The sequence below is a fragment of the Pelophylax lessonae genome (genome assembly GCF_965119305.1).
Source record: "Pelophylax lessonae genome assembly, chromosome: 4".
Classification (NCBI taxonomy): Eukaryota; Metazoa; Chordata; class Amphibia; order Anura; family Ranidae; genus Pelophylax; species Pelophylax lessonae.
Window position 1 is genome coordinate 57,675,029 of NC_138771.1, and position 20,078 is coordinate 57,695,106.

The window sequence follows — 20,078 nt, forward strand, 5'->3', positions numbered from 1 at the left end:
GGAAATTATCCTCAGAAACTACTCTCTACATAAAGCATTGTCTAATATTTATAACCTTTCTTTATCAAATATACCTTACCCCAGCCAGACTGGCTAGAATTTTTCCCTCGCAGTCGTCCTGCAGTTGAGGGTGCATCTCACCCGGAGCGGATTTCATGCATATATTCTGGGAATGTGTGGCCATACAGAAGTTTTGGTTGGAAGTTACTGAATGCATAGAGGAGTTTACTACTCTCTGTGTTAGGTCCAGTATTGAAGTGTGTCTCTTGGGAATGGTTGATGCTCTAGCTCCAAACAGAGTAGTAAGTACACTACTGACTTAATTTTTCTATGCTAGAAAAATGATAGTCTTCTCCTGGAAAAAGCCTATTACCCCTTTATTAAGGCTTGGAAAGCACTTGTAAGTAAAGTACTGTACTCCCCTTTTATGAAGCCATGTATGCCAGCAGGGGAATACCCAATAAATTAGAGAAGGTGTGTAGTGGTTGGACAAAGAGTACCTCTACAGTGTCTTACTAAATTGGGTGTGAACATGAACATATACTAGCCCTGGTGCTGACTCTTTGGTGTGGTGGCCTGATAGGACACTGATATTGGGAGACAGAATCAGAGTACTTTTATGTCGCGTTAAGCCTAAAAAATATGTGAAGGTTGTATGGTTCCTATATACACATATTAACCTCTGAGCTATACTGCGTACCTTGTGCTCAAGATTTGTTTGTTTGCTAATTGTCACCTGATGTTCAGGCTGTCTTAACTGTTTGTGGTATTTTGCTTATGAACTGTTTTATAAAAACTGCAATAAAAAGAATTTCCAAGAAAAAAAAAAAGTATTAATCTTGATACTAATTTCTGGTAATTTGCAAGGCTGATGAGCGAGTTCTTGATAAAATAGGGCATAAGAAGTTTGGCACTGCAATGAGGGATATTTAAAAAACTAAAATATTCAATCAAAAGTCTGTGTAGAGGAAAGTGGGCTTTTTTAATGTGACATGGGGAAAAAAACCCAATCCTTTAAATGACATGCTTGGGAGATGCCTTTTTAAGCTGTAGGTGGTGTTACGAACATTATGATTTTCATAGACGTCGTCAGAGACAACGTATTCTGGTATCACATATTATGAATGTGTAATTGATTTACATTTACACATCCATTTACATTTGACATGCCAGGAGGCCGATCTGTATTGTCTGATAAACGTTTTGGAGCTGGACTAGCTGGCTGCCTTGCAATACTGCTAAATCTTGGCACTTGCCTTCTTGGCTCATGAAGTTTATAGAGAGTGGGTGGAGTGTTCTTTAATTTTGACTGGACACCCTTGGGTGTAAGCTAAATTTATAAACTGGCTTGATCCATCTTGCGATAAATGTTTTAGAGCAGCCTATTTCAACCTTTTCTCCCCAGTGGAACCCTTGAAATTTTCAAGGAACCACTGTTAAAAACAATCTATCGGGGGTCAGTAGAAAGCATTCCTTTTACAGTGGGGTCAGAATGCTACCCTTACAGACAGCTAGAAAGATAATTGTTGTCATTCCTCTTTCCAGGAGATGCAGTTGAGCATGACTGCTTTACCGTCTGGCTTGTCCTAGTTGGAACTCCCAGGCACCAATACTGGCCCATTATTGCTAACTCTGGTGTGCTTATTACTGCCTGAAGGACTTCCCAGTTTGTTCCAATGCCGTGGCAAACTGTAAAAATGCTGTGTTGTGGTGAAAGGTATGCCATAGCTTATGCTGTCATTTCTGGTTGCCGAAGGAAGATTGTAGGCCAAGGTGACCATAGCTGCACAACCATCCTAATTCCTCTCCCACATCAGCCTACAGGATTCGCTGGCCTGCGGACTAGCTTTTATTTGGGGAGAGGGATTCTCAAGCAGACCATCTGGAAATCTCGGGGCAAAAATAACCAATGGGAGCTGCAGAAAACGTAAGAACAGAGGGGCTCAAACTGCATAGGGGCTTTTAAGTCTGTAGGTGGGTGGAGGCTCTCGTGTGACTATCCCAGAGGATGACTGGGTACTTTTGGCTGCAACAGATAATCTGTTATGAAGCAGTAATAGGCATGAATTGATTGGTGAAGCCGCCATAGAAAATCTAAAACCTGTAGAAAAGTTTACTCTTAAAAAGTAAAGCCAAAGCCCTCAACAATGATACAGATTGTCAAATAATAAACAGTTTTAATATTCTAGTTTGATAGCTTCTTTTTTGTAGAAGCAGCACACTGCATTGTTTCAAGTTTAATAAAATGTCAAAGCAAAGAACACAAAACTACTTCAAAACCACAATCTCATATTCCCCAAACCTTCTCACACCCCAGATTACAGTAAACCCCCGGTATTTTGCGTGTTTTTTTCTGTAAGACCTATTAATATTATTTTACTAATTAAATCATTGTTAATTAAATATTTTTGTGTTTTCCATTGCTCTTGCTCTGTCTCTCAGAATCTTTTATGTGTTTAAATGTGTTTAAAGACCTTAAAATGCTTTTAAAAGTACAGTGAAAGTTATAAAACATGCCTAGAGTGTATTTATATAGGGTATTTCTATTTCGCGGATTTTCACTTATTGCGGGTGGGTCTGGAACGTAACCCCTGCGATAGAGGGGGGTTTACTGTATTCCCCAAATTTTAAAATTATAGACTTTAGGTATGCGTTTGGTAGAAATTGGAGTGAAGAGGTTATGCCACAAGGTAAATAAAACAATAAAAATAAAGCCCGAGCATATTAATACACTATATTGTCAAAGTATTGGAACGCCTGCCTTTACAAACACATGAACTTTAATGGCATCTCAGTCTTAGTCCGTAGGGTTCAATGTTGGGTTGGCCCACCCTTTGCAGCTATAACAACTTCAACTCTTCTGGGAAGACTGTCCACAAGGTTTAGGAGTGTGTTTATTGGAATGTTTGACCATTCTTCCACAAGCGCATTTGTAAGGTCAGGCACTGATGCAGACAAGAAGGCCTGGCTAGCAGTCTGCGCTTTAATTCATCCCAAAGGTGTTCTATCCAGTTAAGGTCAGGGCTCTGTGCAGGCCAGTCAAGTTCCTTTACCCCAAACTCTCTCATCCATGTCTTTATTGACCTTGCTTTGTGCACTGGTGAGCAGTCATGTTGGAACAGAAAGAGCCAACCCCAAACTGTTCCCACAAAGTTGGGAGCATGAAATTGTCCAAAACGTCTTTGTATGCTGACGCCTTAAGAGTTCCCTTCACCAGAACTAAGGGGCCAAGCCCAACCCCTGAAAAACAACCCCACACCATAATCCCTTCTCCACCAAATGATTTGGACCAGTGCACAAAGCAAGGTCCATAAAGACATGGATGAGCGAGTTGGGGGTGGAGGAAATTGAATAGCCTGACCTCTACCCGATAGAACACCTTCGGGATGAATTAGAGAGGAGACTGCGAGCCATGCCTTCTCGTCCAACATCAGTGCCTGACCTCACAAATGCGCTTCTGGAAGAATGATCAAACATTCCCATGGACACACTCCTAAACCTAAGATAGTGGCAAAGGGTGGGCCAACTCAATATTAAACCCTATGGACTAAGACTGGGATGCCATTAAAGAGGTTGTAAACCCAAACATTTTATTTTTTAACCTGAAAGAGAAACGCATAATGAGCTAGTATGCATCGCATACTAGCTCATTATGAAATACCTTAGAACGAGCCCCCGCCGTGCCGCCCGCTTACCTCTATGACGGGCGACATGTTCAGTCGCCCGTCTTCCAGGATCGCGGCATCCAGCCATCTGATTAGCCGGAGCCGCGGTGATGTCATGCACGTGCGCGGGAGCCGACGGTCACGGCACAGGGCTCTGAAGGAACGGCACCAGCGGCCGTTCCTTCAGAGCGCATCCGCCAGTGATGTCACTAGCTGCATGTAAGGTAAATATCTCCTAAATGGTGCATGTTTAGGAGATATTTACAGTACCTATAGGTAAGCCTTATCATAGGCTTACCTATAGGTAAATGTTGCAGAGGAGGGTGTACGTCCTCTTTAAAGTTCCATGTGCGAGTAAAGGCAGGCGTCACAATACTTTTGGTAATATAGTGTTTGTACCTCCCCAAAAATATACCCTGACACGCTAACCCCCAACCTATTTTGGAACCTGGAAAGAAATATAAAAAAAATGGATAAATGTGAAAGTAAAGAAACTAAACCCCAACAACAATAAAAACAAAACTGGGGAGCAGCAAGTAAAATGCATCTACAGCTTTCCCTGGCACACACCTAAAGGTAGTCCTAAAAAAAATTGGGTCTCTGTACTGTGAACAGGGGGGGGAGGGTACACAAGAATATGTAGCCCACCACACTGCAATCCACAGTAATATAGAGCAATGTAGTACAATATAGCACTGTAAAGCAACTATCTAACTCACCGTACACAGACAACTCTTGCTTACCTACTGCAACACACTGACAAATGCCTAGCTGTGGGAGCCCACATAATAGTTTGGGACTGGCACATAACGAATCCCCCGTCATTGGTCCTTCTTTGCCAGCTGACTTAAATGTAAAGGCCATTACGGTTGCAAAGAATTCCGTCTGGCAAGTTTCTACATGAATTTGGGTGAGACAATTTTGAACAAACTGAATCTGCTGTGAAGCCATAGTAGCAGCAAACCCCAACCTCTTCCCAATCTAGTATTGGAAATAAATGCTGGCCCATTTTTATATAGAATATATCTATTAGGGATCGACCGATTATCGGCACCACCGATATATTGGGGGCCGATATGCACTTTGATCCCTCCTCAAGAGTACCTGGGGAAAAATAAATAAAAAAAATGTTTTTTTCACATGCCCGAAAATATCGGCCGATACTGATATTGGATGACCAAAATGGTATCGGCATTAAAAAAAACTATATCGATTGATCAATAATGTCTATAGTATTAATATAAGTATATGGCTCCCATGAGTATAGTCAATATATAGAAAGGCAGCAATCAATTTAAAAATGATGGTGGTGTGCTTTGATGATTCTTTTAGGAAAACCACTGTTCATTACAAAGACGATGGTGGGCAAACAGGCATTTACTGCTCAAAGTCATTGATCAGAAATGTTGAACCGATTTATCTCATGCATTATTATTTTTTAGCTGAAGGGACGGTGAACACGATATACTGTACATCTGTTTATTACATCAAAACTTTATAATTGACTGTTTGAGGAATACCTTGTATAACATGACTTGCCCCATAGCCAGCTATTTCATATGCTAATTAAACATTTGTTTTCATTGGCAGCAGAGAACTGTATAGATTACAAACATTTTAATGCAATATGTCCTTTTTCCTTCTAGACAAAACAGTTGTGAAAACGTAACAGCAGTTGGTGTCGGAAGTCAACACTCCATGTTAATCAGTAAGTAGTTCTGTACTGTTCTGTATGTCTCAGACAATCCCTGACAAGCAAAGCTACAGACGCTGGTCATCCAAGGGTTACACTGACTGCGGGAAGAAAGATGTTGATTAATTTGGTTACCAACTATTTTTTTCCCTCTTTCTTCGTGGAAAAAAAGATATTCTAACCTCTGAAGCTTTTTATCTATTAGAATAAAGAGTGTTACAGAGCACATTCAGCTGTACATTTTTTTCTTAGTGGACAGTAATAGGTTAGTCATAAATTTTATGTGATGTTCTTTCTAGCTATTTGGTGTGTTGTATATGTGAAATGCCATGTTCCTGTAAGTCAATCCATGTGAGAATATCACTATAGGTGTATTTTGCTCCTTATGTATACAGGTTGTATATGTGAAATGCTATGATCCTGTAAGTCAATCCATGTGAGCACATCACTATAGGTGTATATTGCCCCTTGTGTATACAGGCAAAAGAGTTGCCTAACGCGGCCATTCAGAGGCTTCCTAGCAGTTTATAACCTGCTCTACAAAAGCAACAGCTTAAGCCAGGGGTGCTCAACCTTTTGAAGAGAGAGGGCCACTTAAGTGATTTGGTAGCCAGTCATAGGGCCACATTAAAATGAAATGGTTCAGAATTTTAACATTTTTTATTTTGAAAAGCCTAATGAAGATTTTAAATGACAATCAGGATCATCATTTTCCATGGGACCAGTCCCCGTTCAAAGTTTACCCACTGTTTAACCACTTAAGGACCAAGCCTATTTCTGACATTTGTTGTTTACAAGTTAAAATCAGTATTTTTTTGCTAGAAAATTAATTAGAACCCCCAGCAATATATATATATTCTAGCAAAGACTCTGGAGAATAAAACGACCATTGCTGCAATATTTTATGCCACATGATATTTGCACAGCGGTTCTTCAAATGCAATTTTTTTGGAAAAAATACACTGCACTGAATTAAAAAAAGAGTAAATAGATAACATGTTATGGTTTAAAACCGCACGCACTTGTAGAATGGCCATAGGCAACATTTTAAAAATTAACAGTTGCCTGTTTAGAGTTACAGAGGGTATTTAGTGCTAGAATTATTGCTCTCACTCTGGTGATTGCGGTGATACCTAATGTGATGAACGCCCATTTGCTGGGACGTTCGTCACGGGTTACTGGAGGAGTGTGGAGGCCAGCCTCCTGCCCACGGACTACGGCCCTGGCTTATAGGGGAGCGTGGCTCTGGTTGGGGGTGTATGCTGTGGGGACCCTTGAAGTACTGTTACTTTGAATTCAAGTCCCTGTCACCCCAAGCGACACAGACTTTTGGCCTAAGCTGCATATTACAACAAAGGACTTCACACCATGAGAGACTAAAAAGATGCTAATGACATAAGACTGAGCTATGGTATACTGGGGGTATTTGAATTGACACTTAAGTTATAATAAGGTGTGTTGAAAATGGAGACGGGCAGTCTGAGAGCCTATGTCTTCTGCTTTCATCTGTTTAGAGGTGGAGTGTGTTCACACTTCTAGGAATACGTATTCGGCTATGTTTTGGGCTTGTTGTTTGTTGAATTAATTGTGATAATGTTGCAGTCTCATTCACATATTGTCTCTTTCCAGAAGGTCAAGGTATGTTAACTATGTTCTGTATACAATTACATTTGCATATGATAATGAAATCAAACTCATGAGACTGTATATATTGGAAGTGAGTTGGTGAATAAAGTGTCTTTTGTTTTACCCTTCATCAAGCTTAGGCTGATGTTTGGGGGGGAATTGAGGAGCCAGGTCACTGCATCACGTGAGATTCTGGAGACCTAAGACAGAAATACTTGGTCCAAGTATTGGGGATCTGTTACACCTAACATGCGTTATTTGATTACTGTTTACATTTGCAGGCGCGACTTACGTAAGCATTTTCTTTGGGGCGCGAGCAAGCAGGGACAGGGGCGGGAAATTAAAAAAAAAAAAAAGAAAATTTCTCTTACTTTTTAAATTTCTTTTACACCGTCCCTTTTAAAAAAAAAAAAAACACTTTTTTTGCTGTCACAAGGAATGTAAACATCCTTTGTGACAGTAATAGGCAGTGACAAGTAATCTTTATGGAGAAATCTGGGATCTAAAAGACCCCAAACCCCTCCACTGCACTTAACAGTATCAAAAATGCCAAAATCTGCATTTTTGAATAATTTGGATTATTTAAAATCTGCGCCGTTGGCAGCCAAGTAAACCGGAAGTGAAGTCACTTCTGGGTTACTGCTTTGGAGACCCGATCAAAGCCAATTTCGGCTTTATTCGGGACTCTGGCCAGCCGGCTGACGTTCCCGCTGGTCTCTGGGGTCTCCTGGTGGGGTGGCAATGGGGGACATCCACTCCCACTCCTTGTGATAATGGCCAAGCGGCTGTTTAGCTGCATCAGTTCTCACCTGAAAGCCGACCGCCAGCCTCAAAAAAACGGTCCCGGGCTAAAGCCTGCAGTTGCGGGCATCACACCGATACAACCACTTTCTCAAAATTACATACAGTTACGTCATTTTGCAGGAAGTGGTGAATCACAATCGCAAAAAGAATAGAAATTGGAAATCGGACTGATCGTGTGAAAGGGGCCTAAGGTTGCTTTCGCACTGATGCGCTGCGGTTTACCCGCACCATGGGTGCAGTGCCATGCACTTGTGGCTTTCCTGCAGGTTAGCTGCACTTTACCATAGAGTTTTATTATATCTTGCAAATGTGGTGCACTTTTTGAATGCAGAAGTTTTGGTGCACTTTTAGAAAAGCCCACCAAACCCGGAGGATATAATAGAAACCTGTGGCTCAGTTCAACTAACCTGCAGGAAAGCTGCAGGTGCACAGCACTGCACCTGCAGATCAGTGTGAAAGCAGCCTAATAACCCTTTTTTAAAAAGTGGTCATATATGCCCATTGAAGAACTATGATATTTAATACATAATATGCCCATTGCTAAACTGCCCATTGCTAAACTCTGATATTTAAGAAACTTTCAGTTTCTGCTGGCATAGCTGGCTATCAGGTCCTTGTCCCAGGCGCTATGATACCAAATGCACTTCCCTTGCTTCCTCAGGCGCCGGCTCAATCCACTCCAATGCTCTGGGATGGTGGGTTGACAACCTGCGATCTGGACTTGCCGACCCGCCATCCCAGAGCAGGGCAACCATGCCTTAGGCAAAAGAAAGTATAAGGCCTATTTTACATGGGCTTTCCAATCATATCTGTCTGTCAGTTTTTCAGGTAGACCTGATCAGAATCTCCATGCAAGTCTATGGGCAGTCTGTTGTAAATAGACATGTTCTAGTTTACATCCACCTACCTCCGAGTCCATGCAAGATTGCATCCATTTTCATTTTCCGGATCTAAAAGTGACGGATTCACCCGCCCGCCTTCCCCTAGAGCCATCATGGGTCTGCCAATGCCTGCTCTCAAAATGTGGACAAAACAATAAATGGCAGGCATGTCACAAAAGCTCCAGTTCAACAGGGAATTGTTAAACTGCTGTTCTTCCCTAAGATGAGTAGTTCCAGCCAGCAGAGTTTGCCTTTGCAGCCCATTTCCTCCTCTCTCTGTTCACTTAAACGCAAATGTCCGGCAAGCTAAAGGTTTGTGGTTACGAACTTATGAAATAGGGAAAAAAAATAAAAATGGGCTGACTAAAGGAAGATTTAAGGATTTAAAAAAAACAAACCTCTATACTCACCTTCATGCGGCAGCTTAGTTTCCAATGCTGCAGCTGGCCCTCACCGGCTTTAAGCCTGAAAACTGAGCAATCACACGACTACTAATCACTTTTTTTTTTGGTCTACTCTGAGCAAACAGCAATGACTGTGAGTCCCCACTCTCTGCTCTGCCCCTCCAGCGCTCACTGGAGCACTGGACTGTGGAAGGGCGGCGTTTTGTGGCTGGGTCAGGCTGTCAGCAGCGCGTTAAGAGGCTGAGCCAGCTGCTGGTGAGGCATCTGGGTGGATCCTGGCATTATTATCAAGATCCTTTCAGAGCCTGGGCTGGCTAATTCAGAGCCAGTGTCGGCTAATTCTGGGTCACTGGAGAGCACAAGTGAATGCATTCTATGATCCTCAAGAGAAGCATGGACCAAAAAAGCTTTGGCCGTGCTTCGGTTTAAATCAGTCACATTGCTAAAAAGAAAATCACATAGCACTGCCTGGAAAATCAATGTTGTCAACAACATCAGTGCAATCTGAGCAGTGATAAAAGAAAAGTAAAAAAAAAAAAAAAAAAAGATCTTGATAACATACAGCAATCAAGTATCCTCTAGCATTAACCATGAGACTTTCATTATGCAGAATATCTGCCTATCTATCGGTCTCTCATCTCTCCATCTCCCTATTTATCCATGTCCCTGCAGGTCTCTCTCAATCTATCTGGCTCTTCCTAATCTGCACCAACGTTAATCGCTTAAAATTCTAGTCTCCAACCCCCACTTGAGCTGCTCTTCCATGGCCCACTTTGGAAAAGCAGAAAGTAGAAGCACAAGGAAAGAATGGAAACGTTTGCATTGTCGTTTTGATTGGCAGTGCCTGTGAAGGAGAGGTTATTTCATGTGGCTGTTTCTTTTCAGGCAATCTTTCCTTTATGTACACACCATTCATCTGGGTACAGTTCTCTATTCAAAATCCTTTTTTTTTTTTTTTTTTTTTTTTTTTCAATCCTTTCTTTCTCTTCCTCACTCTTTCCCCCTCCTTTCTTTTCATTATTGCCTTTTATGCGCACCTCCCCCCAGACTGCATTTTCTTTTCTTTTTAATGTTCTTCCTGTATTCAGTTCCTTTTTAGATTCTTGCGTTTTTTTTGCTTTTTCTCTTTTTTTATTTTTGCATAAACTAATTCTCTGTTTCTTAGGGGAAGGGGAAGGATCACGGTACTTTTGCAGCAGATTTACTTTAACAGAGTTCTTACTATAAGGATCTGTTTTAAAAGAAAAATATGCCATGTTACGGGAGGATATGGTGGTTCATTATATGATATATTTAGAGAGCTTTACAAAGCCAAACTAGTGCCCGTTGCCCATAGACTGGAATTCTTGGATCAGTTTTTTTTAATTAACTGAAAGCAAACCTGATTATCAAAGACCATATTTTCTTCTTTTCATAGGAATTGTTAAATTGTTTCAGAGCTGCTTTTAAATACACTTTAAAGCTGAACTCCAGGGCATTAAAATGTCCATTTTAAATATATCCCTTAATTGCCAAATTAATACAAATTCACTTTGTTTGCAGCAAATGGCTTTTTAAATCAAGATATTACCTTGTAAAGGCAGCAGCGACATCACTGTGCTATACATATCTTATACATAGAGCAGAGCTGTGGGTAAGACTCAGCAGCTCCACCCGCCACAGGTTGCTGGCACAAAACTAAAGGAGGGGGCGGAGACCAGACCAGCCACCCTGCACAATGAGAGAGAGCAGCAGTGAGCGGTCTTATTACACTAAGCTCCTGCACAGAGGTAAAGTTTTACACTGCAATCTTGCACAGATCTGGAAGAAATATACAAAGCGCACCAAGACTGAAAGAAGAATACACACAACTCTTGGATTTCCAGAAATTTTGCTTACCCTGGAGTTCAGTTTTAATGCTCTGGATCAGAGTTCCTGTTTTTGGGTTCTGAAAAGTATAGGATTTGTTGGCCTGAGAATATTTATCCAGGTCTTGTCAAACCAAGGGCAGGTCTTTAAATTGTCACATTTGTGCATAATGTGTGTGTACTGTGATAAAAATGCATGGTTTGCAGCATATTGCTGCAGCACGGATTAGTGTACACTGCTCTCTGCATTGCAGTTCTATACATTTAGAACACTCAAGCGCACACATATAGTATGCGGCAATACTGTGCGTTGTAGTGTGATTCATTGCCGAAAATATTGCAGGTGTGGTTTTCCATTACACTGCCAGCTAAATCAAACTTAGAGTTAAGCCTCGTACCGAATGTTGGAAAACATCACCCGGTTTAATAAAAACTGACTGACATTCGGCACGTGTGTATGCCAGCCAGTCCATCAGAAGCCTGACAGTTGGCCGCCTTCTGTCGGACGTGCATGCTGGAAAACCAGCAGCTGACCGAATCCTATTAGACGACCCATTGGCTGAGAGCGCTGATGGGAGTGTTCTGGCGGGGGGGGGGGGCGTCCCCCTGTCAAAACACAACAGCTCAGCGGAGGAGATTGCTATACTAAGGTTGGATTGTTAGTACAGCTGCTCTCACCAGAGCTAAAAAAAAAAAAAACTAATAGTGTGTATCAGGATTAAGTTTACCTTCACAGTAAAATAGCCCATGCCCTCCAGCATCCCCAATATACACACTGCTTATGTTTGATAAATGAAGCTTCTTTTCAATGGGATATCTATAGGCCGCTTGCTGCTTCCTCAAGTCTGTCCTATAAACTCTCAAGTAGAAGACCTCCCCCCTCCATCCTGTCTAGTAGAAAGGATGGGCTGGCCATTGCAAACACACCCACAGCTCTACAAGATTGAGGTCTCTGGGTTGTTTAAATTCTGCACATGCACAGTACGCCAGATCCCCCTGTAGCACAACCCTGTGTTCAGCTGCTGCTGCAAGAGGGAAAGAGTGCACTGCACATGTGTTGGATATAAACGAGTCCGAGCCCTCAATGAGAGAAATCTTGGTAATGTGATAAAGAAGGGTGCGCTAACCCTGTGTGTAATGTGGCAGCACCTAGAACTCCTAGAACATAGGAGAAAATGTGAAATAATGAAAGAAACTATTGGAGAGGTCCTCCGATCCCAGTTGACGCCTTCTGAGGGGAAACGCGTCGGGTGGAGCAGCCACGCTGTCACATTGCACGGTCCGCACTGCAGGCGGCCGTACACATCTTCATGCCGATCTATTTTGTTTTTTATGTCTTCAGTCATGTAAGTGCATTTTCCTATTTTGAAAAAACTAGTGCATTAACTAGTCTCTTAGTCAGCGGTCTCTTTACATTTGTATGGGGGTGCTGTGAACTACACATGAGGAGTCCCTAGCCTCAAAGTTGGTCCTAAGTGAAGGGGGATCTGACATCAGCCAAAGCCATTTGACCCTATAAGGGCAGGATTTAAAGGGCCATCTGATACTTTTGGTTTGGTAAGGAGCCACCCATTACCTACATCTAGTCATGTGGTAGTGCATGCATTATTGGATTTTCTTCCACTTTAGCCTGAGCTGTTTAACCCTATAAGGGTAGAATTTAACAGGCTATCTGACACTTGTGGTTTGGTAAGGAGCCACCCATTACTTTTATCTGGTCATGTGGTGTTGCTTGCAGGATTTAATTCCGTAGTCACCCAGAGGGAAGGAATTATCTGTGGAACTCCATTTTGAAGACTTTATTCACAATTAACATCACTTGGAACTTTTATATATATATGAACCCTTGCACGTTATTGTGTTTGTACTTTTCCAGTGGTTATTTTTTCATCATACACTTGCTTGTTGTTCATGGACTTTATTTATAAGGTTTAATATGACCTCATAATCTTACTTTTTTAGCTAACCGCATTTGATGTATGCTTTATTTAATTTTGAGAGAAATCTTGCAATGGCCAAACCATCTGGTAATCTAGTCCGGGTGAAGGGAGGGTCGCCTACGTTGGAGTTATTAGCTTGGGGTGGGCCATGGATGGCCAACAGGTGTGCCGTTGAAAAGAAGCTTCATTTATCAAATCTTAGCAGTGTTTCTAATGCTGGAGTGCATTGGCAGTTTTTGCCAAAGATCAACTTGCCCTCTTAAAGTATAACAACCCCCCCCCCCCCCCAAAAAAAAAATAAAATAAATAAATATGTAGTAGATTACCAGTCTTTGAATGTGGTTACGGCTTTATTTTCAAGGCTAAGAACGTTTTCAGCAAGTACAGAAAATGCACGTTGTTCTTGCCAGAAATGTTGTGGCCTTGTCACTTCCTGTGAGCGAAATAGAAAGAAAAAACAATCTTATTTAGTCTTTAAACTCCTAATTCATGCAACAAAGACAGATCTCTGCAGACCGTGGAGAAGTGTAACTATCCAGGAACAGGAAGTGTGTTCTTAGCAAGATTACCAGATGAAAATAAATAGGAATAAGGAGTCTAAAAAAAAAAAAAGGAAAACCAGTGCCAGCACCTCGTCTAAGGTCTGGTAGGCTGCAATATTTTATATATTTTTTTTTTTGCACTTATATGCGCTTTGATTGGGTGCTTTAACGCAGGGTGTCTCAGTGCACAAAAATGTGTTAAAAAATCCCTAATGTTTGGAAGTATTGGACCAAGCTATCACAGGGTCCTGTAAGGTAAAAATTATAGATTTACAACAGTGGAAAGGCTAGAGGTTAACCTAAAATAAAAATGGTTCTAAGATCAAAACGTTTTTACCTTAACGCATTCTATGCTTTAGGAAAAAAAACTTCTGACTACTTGCAGCCAACCCTGGCTTCGGGGAGGGGGGGGGGGTTAGCTGACAATAGAAGGTTTTATACCTTAATGCAGAGCATACATTAGGCTGGGTTCACACTGATGCGTATTGGATGTGGGTTTCCTTGCATCCAATTCGCATGACAGGAGACACACATTTCACACGCTTTACACATTTCCATGGCGTCTGTGGAGCGGATTGCACAAAGATCCTGTGTGTCTTTGGCTCCATTTCAGGTCTGAATGCAGGCAAAAATTCGGGCCTCATTCGTTCCTGAAACGGAGAACAGAGACTCACTGGACCCCTGCTGTGAGTCGCGTCTGCACTAAGTGTGAACCCAGCCTTAGGCCCCTTTCACACATGCTGTCCGTTTGTCCGTTTTTTCATCCATCCGTTGACGGATGAAAAACGGACATCAATGCATCTCTATGTAAAAACAGATGACAACTGATGATCATCAGTTAACATCCGTTTTCATCCACTTCCGTCAATGTCCGTTTTTTTGAACGGATGAATGCCCTATTTTTCATCCGTCAAAAAAACGGATCGGACGAAAAACGGATGCCAACTGATGACAACGGATGAAAAACGGATGAAAAACGGATAACAACTGATGAAAAACGGATAACAACTGACGAAAAACGGATGACAACTGACAAAAAACGGATGAAAAACGGATACATTTGACGTGACTGAACTGATGAACTGAACGGACTGTATGTGTGAAAGGGGCCTTAAGGTAAAAAGCCTTCAGCTTTTCCAATTACTTTAAGCTGAAATTGGCATCTACTATACAGGTGTTTTACCTTCAGTGGCTGTGAACGAACACAGCTGTGTTATCATACACCTATACGTCTTGTATCTCCTAGTGAAACAGTTATCGGTTTAAATCTGACCCACTTGAAAAAGAAAAAAAATATATATACAGTATGTTCTGGGCAGGGTAAACCCTCTGCATGCAGATCTCCCCTGCCCCTTTATATTTACCTGAGCCAGATCTTGATCCAGTGATGTGCAGGAGAGCAGCGACTCCCTCGGCTCTCTCCCTCCTCATTGGCTCAGAGACAGCAGTGAGGGCATCCTGTTAATCACAGCTAGTGACGAGGGAGCGGGGGGCAGAGATTATGGACACACAGTGCCATCTCAGGAGCGACCCTGCATGAGTGCCCCCATAGCAAGTGTCGTGCTAAGATGGGAACTCGGTGACAGGGGAACCAGGAGCGCTGGTGGGGAAAGATGAGGTTCTGGGCTGCTCTGTGCAAAACCATTGCACAGCGCAGGTAAGTATTACATGTGTGTTATTTAAAAAAAAAAAAAAAAATTGATGTTTTAAAATCACTTGACGAGCATGTTCCATACCCTTCTTTTATGGCACCAGGACTGTGGTCAAGTATTGTGGTGAAATGGATGGTCTATACAGTATGGCTCCGTTCACATCTAGGCGTTTTGGGGCGTTTTTGGGGCGTTTTTCTGCTCTAGGATCAGCTCTCAAAACGCCCAACAAGACAAATCCTATTCATTTCAATGGCCCCTGTTCACATCTGAGCGTTTTGAAGCTGTATACAAAACGCCCAACGCTCAAAAAAGTACATGAGCTTCTTTTTGGGCAGATTACAGGCGTTTTCCATTGATCTCTATTCAATCTAAAAACGCCTGCACAAAAATCGCGGTAAAAATCGCGGTAAAATCGCGGTAAAAAACGCCGCAAAAATCGCGGTAAAATCGCGGTAAAAAACGCGCGAAAAACGCTACGCTCAGGTGTGAATGTAGCCTAAATGTGCTGTGCCTTTTCCTACACATATTTGTATGAAGGTTTCCAGTAATCCAATGAGTTTATATTTCTTTTTTTCTCCAGTTAGACCCACTAAAGCACATATTCTCTGTTCTTCTATAAGGTATTATTATTATTATTAAGGATTTCTATAGCGCCAGCAGTTTACGCAGCGCTTTACAATAGTATGTGTGAAATGAAGAAACAGGAGTACTGATTGCTGGTCCATGTGCTGGTGATGCTTTTTATAAGCTTGGATTTCAAAAAGTTTTGTTATATTTGATTGCTATGTGTGTGTAAAATTCTGTTTTTTTTTTTTTTTTTTTTTATATTCTGACTCATTTAGACCCCGTTCATACTGGGGCCAACTTAGAAAAAGGGTCCGGAGCTTCTATGGGGCGACCCGGAGCAACCTGCATAGACTTGAATGTTATGAAGTCCGTGCCGGCCGCTCCAAGGTCGCGGTGCGAGCAGCGCGCCGCGACCTATTGGGTCGCCCCGGAAAGTCGGATCGCCCCAGTGTGAACGGGGCCTTAGGCTAACAGGACAGTTGCAGTTATAAAAAAAAAAAAATAAATACCATTTTTTTTTTTTTTAATGGTGTATTGCAAAACCTTAAACATGTAAAAGGTAGATTGACCCTGAACTGATTTTTAGTTTATTGGTGGATACTATGGGTTGAACCACCCATATGCTTCATACTGTATATATTTTATTATGACTATCTGCAAGAACATCATGGCTCTGCCTATTCCCAAGCCAACTGTAGGGAGTCTCACTTTTCTGCCTACGTTTTTAATATTTGTAAAACCAAATAAATACTTGGAAAATCCGGAGGCAAGAATTAAACTATCTTGTCTTGGCAATGGCAAAAAGATGAGCTTTCAACTTGAACATGGAGATCTTATAGCCACAGTGTCCAGGTAGAAGATGACCTCCACCAAACATAAGTAGCAGTTTTTAGTGGACCTATAAATATATGAATACGATAAAACAAATATAGCCGGTTTGTTACTAACAATAACAGAGGTGCATTTGCTTTAATTAGCTAGGATTTTTCTCTGTGCTTTAGGAAATGAGCACATTTTAATGATGGGCTCTGTAGCTAATGTAATAAAGAAGAGTCACTACTTTTTCACTACTAAAGATCTAAGCTGCTGCATTAACTCCTGAGGCATTGTTCTGCATTTGATCATGTACACAGATCATTGTTTGCGCCTTAGTATGTTGATGTGTGTAGTTTAGACCTGCAGTTTATATGTTCCATATTTCTAATGCTCTTGCAGGTAGTAAGTAAATCACGTTAAAATTCATTCTTTTGTAGCTCTGCTGAATTAGTCCAAGGTCATTGTGAATGTGTGAGACAATAATATAGGTCTATAGTCTACATCAGGGGACTCCAAACTTTCTAAGCAAATTGCCAGTTTACCATCATTCAGGCTTTAGGGGGTCCGGACTGTGGCCAGCGGGAGTAGAAAATGCCCCAACATCAGTGCCCCATCTCTGGTTTTAATGGGAGAAATCGTGTCAAATTGTTGGTATCAAAGAAAGAGTTGTGACCCATTGATGGTGTCAGTAGGAGTAATGGTGCCCCATCATTGGTGTCAGTTGGTGAAATAGTGCCCCAAAGGGCCACATCCGGCCCCCAGGTTTGGAGACCACTGGCCTACTTGGTTAACACCTGTGAATAAAGGCGACATTGGTTCTTGTAAACCCATAATTACACCCATTCTCAACCAGGGTTCTGTGAAACCCTATGGGTCCTCTAGAGCAGTGGTCCTCAACCCTGGCCTACAGGGCCCACTAACAGGCCAGATTTTAGGTATTACCTTGGGGAGATGCAGACTAGAGTACTGCAATCACTGAGCAGCAAATGATATCACCTGGGATGTATTTCAGTTATCTTGCAAATCTGGCCTGTTAGTGGGCCCTGTAGGCCAGAGTTGAGGACCACTGCTCTAGAGCACATGTTTTAAACGCAAGGCTTGTAGGCTAAATCCGGCACGCCAGGCCATTTCATGTGGCTTTCACACCCCATTTTTTTTTTCTCAGCTGGAACGTGGCAAAACTCCATTTTGCTCCATTTTGCATTTTGCTTGGCTCTTGTCTTCCACTTACCACTGTCATTTGTAAACACAAAAGCCTTCTGTGTTAACAAGGTCCGCTTTCTTCTCGGCAAATCACAGATCCCTGCCTGCCCTGCACTGATGGCGGGGACAAGGGAGATTCAAGTGCAGTGTGGGATGGGGCACCATGTGGTAAGCTGCATTGTGAGTCCATCTGTGCTTGGATGCACAGATACCGACTAATCTCCCTGAAAGTGAAAGAGAGGCGGAACTGTCTAAACTGCCAGAAAGTACTAGAGCCAGGCCAGGTAGGTGAGATGCGAGAAAGCTTTTGGTGGGATGGGGCGGAAGGGGGAGATGAGGGCTGTGCAGGGAATTGTGTGCAGAGGTGGGGGAGAGTGGTGCAGAGGTCAGAGCAGAGGAGGGGTGGAAGTGAGATGAACCTTGCACACTGTGCATAGCCCACCCTAAACCCTGCACTCTGTATGCAGCGCACTCCCTGATCCTGCACTGTGTACATAATGCATGCCTGACCTGTGCACATAATGCGCTCCTGGTATTTATTGCCCCTTTAAGATCCTCCCACTGCAGTTTGGCCACACCTACCATTTGATGCGGTTCCGTGAGGGTGTGGCTGAGTTCCTGCACCTATTCTCGGAAACCAAAAATGCCCTGGATAAATTTATATAGTCTTACAGATACAATCAGCCTTTTGAGTGGAACCATAATGCTAATGCGGCACTCGATGAAATTGAGTTTGACACCCCTGCTCTTGAGGATGCTAAGGATTACTTGAGCTGTGACTGATTAAGCTCTTATCTGATAATGCCTGCATAATTCTGGGCCTGGCACCACTTTATCTGTCTGAAAGGGTGGCACTATGACCACCACTCTAAGGGAGGCATTCTTCCCCCTAACCACCAATGTAGGGAGCTTTTTCCCCACTGACACCCAAAGAATTGGTTCTAGAAGAGGCTCAAGACCGGATTCTTTTTTAATAAGGATGTAAACAGGGGTCTTGTCATGAATAGAACTTGGTGGTGCCTGGAGGCCAGCATTGAAACCTTGTGATCCTCTATTACAGCTGCCACTTCCCATATGTACTTACAATATATTGTCAAATGTATTGGGACACCTGCCTTTACACGCATATGAACTTTAATGGCATCCCAGTCTTAGTCCGTTGGGTTTATTATTGATTTGACCCACCCTTTGCAACTATAACCGATTTAACTCTTCTGGGATGGCTGTCCACAAGGTTTAGGAGTGTGTCTATGGGAATGTTTGACCATTCTTCCAGAAGCACATTTGTAAAGTCGGACACTGATGTTGGATGAGAAGGCTTAGCTTGCAGTCTCCCAATTGAATCATCAGGTTGAGGTCAGGACTCTGTTTAGGCCAGTCAAGTTTCTCCACCCCAAACTCACTCATCCATGTGTTTTATGGACCTTACTTTATACACTGGTGTGCAGTCATGTTGGAAAAGGGAGGGCCATCCCCAAACTGTTTCCACAAAGTTGGGAACATGAAATTGCCCAAAATGTCTTGGTATGCTGATGCCTTAGGAGTTCCCTTCACGGGTACTAAGGGGCCAAGCCCAACCCCTGAAATATATCCCCACACCATAATCCCCCCTACACCAAACGTTTTGGACCATTGCACAAAACAAGGTCCATAAAGACCTGGATGAGCGAGTTTGGGATGAAGGAACTTGACTGGCCTGCACAGAGTCCTGACCTCAACCAGATAGAACCCCTATGGAATGAATTGGAGTGGAGACTGTGAGCCAGGCCTTCTCTCCATCAATGTCTGACCTCAGACTCCTAAACTTTGATGACAGCCTTCCCAGAAGAGTTGAAGCTGTTATAGCTGCTAAGAGTTAAGCAAACTCTGTGACGACCCTCCCTACACATGCCACATCCCTAACTCTATAGACCATAGAGAATTCCCCATTGGATGGAATTTTTTAGGCACTGAATATCTTATAACATTTTTTTAGTTATAGACCATTTATTTATGTTACCACAATAAAACCATTGTAGAAAAATGTACATGGAATGCAAATCTCCAATTACACCAATGTATACAATATATAAAGGCTGGCGTCCTCCACCCGACGGGTGGACTCCTGGAGGGTATATATTGTATACATTGGTGTAATTGGAGATTTGCATTTCATGTACATTTTTCTCCAATGGTTTTATCGTGGTAACGTAAATAAATTGTCTTTTACTAAAACAATGTTATGAGATATTCAGTGCCTAAAAAAAATCCCACCCAATGGGGAATGCTCTATGGTCTATAGCTGCTAAGAGTGGGCCAACTCAATATTGAACCCTTTAGACGAAGACTGGGATGCCATTAAAGTTCAAGTAAAGGAAGGTGTCCCAATACTTTTGACAATATCTGTTGGCTCTTACAGATTGTTGTCTTTCCTGATGCTGTTTTTCAGTATCTTAGAG

At 42.3% G+C, this 20,078-nt stretch overlaps 1 protein-coding gene across 1 annotated transcript in view; it reads left to right on the plus strand.

The window, feature by feature from the left end:
- ZNF710 (zinc finger protein 710) overlaps nucleotides 1-20,078 on the plus strand; it is a 164,784-nt gene that overhangs the window by 44,617 nt on the left and 100,089 nt on the right. Inside the window, exon 2 of the mRNA XM_082253229.1 lies at nucleotides 5,312-5,373. The gene's annotated coding sequence lies outside the window, so the exon portion shown is untranslated. The remainder of the gene's footprint in view (nucleotides 1-5,311; nucleotides 5,374-20,078) is intronic.